Genomic DNA, 2,323 nt, shown 5'->3' with positions numbered 1-2,323 from the left:
CACCTGGGGATTATTCACTACCTGGGCAGGAACACACATGTGTAACTGCCTGCCTTTCCCTTACCACGTGTACCACCCCTCAGGGCTTACCCTAGGGGGGCCCTAGAGGTAGTGAAAGGCCCACTCAGCATTGGCTAATGATTTAGAAATGCAACTGCACACACACACACACACACACACACACAGTCCTGCAATGACAGGAGTGAGAAAGGTTGAAAGGCTATTCTTGTGGGTGGCACAATCAGTGCTGCAGCCTGGTAGTAGCCAGTGAAGTACCTGCACAAGGTATATGGTATACCTCTTTACAGGGTACTCACAGGCACGGCACCTAAACCAATCCCGTAAGCAGATCTTCCTAGCATGAGTACGAAGGACCTGCTTGCTTTCACAGTTCATTACAGTGGGAATGTGCCCAGAGTCCTAAGGCCACGAAAAGAGAATCAGCAAAAACCAAGAAGGGCCATGTCCAAACATGGCTTAGTTGTCTACCACATGCAAACTCTTCTGGTCATCAGCAACCAATTTCCCCAATGTAAATCCAGTACTTCTATAGTGCACAATTCACCCCCGAAGGGGTATCTCAGCGCTGGGACCCATTAGGAAGATTAGGGAAGCTATTGCCCAGAGTCGCATTGTGCTGGGCAGACCCCTGCCGCCGGGGATCAAACCGTGATCCCCAGCGTCCAGCATCAGTCGCCCTGGTTTTCAATTTCCCCAATATCCCAGCCAGCCTCTTAGCCAATATTGAAGCATTGATTTTATAGCACACATTTAATAATGGTTTTGATGATATGACTCGCCGCTGGTAGGGGGTTTATTTAGTTTCAGAATCACTATTATTGTGGCTTCGGCCCATAATGGTGGTGGGTCCTGTTGCATATTTAATATGCCATTAAAAATCTATCAGGAGGTGGAAGACTTACCTGACTGTTTTCCCAGGGCCGAGGTGGCATAAACAAACAAAAGTCAATTTTTTTCATTCCAGGTGTACAACCCAGAAGTAGACATAGAAAGAGGAGCAGGCCAGGCGCAGTACTCTGGGACAAAATAGATCCAAGTAAGTGACGTGCTCGAGGTCTGGAGAGGGGAGAAGCCTTTGTTGGAATCAGAACACTGCCAGGAAACAGAGAACATGGGAGAGGAAGATCTCTGCAGAGCTGAGATGAGTGAAGAGACAAAGGTGAAAGCAGGAGCCGAACAGAAAAAGTGGAACCCGCAAGCAGCGGCATGACGGAGAGCAGTAACTGCCCAGAGAGCCACCTGCAGGATGCATCTCCCACCTACGCTCCCAGGTAAGTGGGAGGGAGGAGCAGTTGTAGCGGGGCCTAGGATAATAAGAAATCTGCCTTAAGAGGCGCACACCAACAGGGAGATTCATTAAAGGCAAAAGAGCTTTCCTAAACTGGGTTGTGTGGAGAACCGTGCAAGAAAAAAGGCTACAATTTGGGCAAGTCCTCAACCTTTAAGAGACTTCCCCAGTTTATTTTGTGATGGAATGGAAACACTTGGGTTAATACCTAAAAGACCCCCAGACCGCAAGGACATTCTCTGTAGATAGGATACTTCCATGAAACTTCCCTTATAAATTATTTACTTTGAGGCATTTTTTGTACAAGTCACTCCCGGATAGGCAAGGTAACCTTGTGTTGATACTGGCACCTTTAGTATTTCCTCACTAACCTTACACTCTAAGTCATCAGTCCAGGGAGAGGGATAGCACCTACCAATCTCACTTTCTAAATGGTAAAAACCATATGACCACCTTGATGGTCAACTTACCTGAACTCTCCTTTTTGTCGAGGGTGCCACAGACCAGGAACTCCATATAACCTAAATAAGGAGGAGGAAGAGAAGAAAATAAGAACCCATGTATAATTAATTATCACCTTTACCTGTACAAAATAAAAATCGTCAATCCTAATCACACTCTTCATATGTCAAGTGACAACATCTCACACTAAACACGAGCTAGCTCTTCCATCATGACCATTTAATGCTCCCAGGGTAAACCATCAAGACCGGAGGATTTAGTACTCTTGACCCTTGTTATTGCTGCTCTGACCTCCTTCTCCATGATATTTATTGCCAACGCACTACCTTCCTGTGGATCCAACATGGCCAACTGCAGTCCATCAAGCAAGGCATCCTTTACCTTCCCCCATCTACTTACAGCTGATCCCTATAAAGATTCTGATAAATGCTGTGAAAAGCATTGGCAATCCCCTTGGTGTCTTCTATGGGTCCAGCTTCTAATGGAACCTGTATACTGACTATATTATTTCTAGCATGCTGTGTTCTAATTTTCCAGGCTTCGATCTTCCCA

The 2,323-nt window shown here is 46.1% G+C and overlaps 1 non-coding gene across 1 annotated transcript; it reads right to left on the bottom strand.

The window, feature by feature from the left end:
• Positions 1–1,691: 1,691 nt before the first annotated feature.
• Positions 1,692–1,759, bottom strand: LOC147679714 (small nucleolar RNA SNORD83). The gene has a single exon (XR_015301962.1). It is a non-coding gene; the product is annotated as a small nucleolar RNA SNORD83 (small nucleolar RNA).
• Positions 1,760–2,323: the final 564 nt, after the last annotated feature.

This window comes from Lissotriton vulgaris, chromosome 11 (assembly GCF_964263255.1).
Source record: "Lissotriton vulgaris chromosome 11, aLisVul1.2, whole genome shotgun sequence".
NCBI lineage: Eukaryota > Metazoa > Chordata > Amphibia > Caudata > Salamandridae > Lissotriton > Lissotriton vulgaris.
Note: the sequence above shows the minus strand (reverse complement) of the source record. Positions and strands in the feature narration are given on the sequence as shown.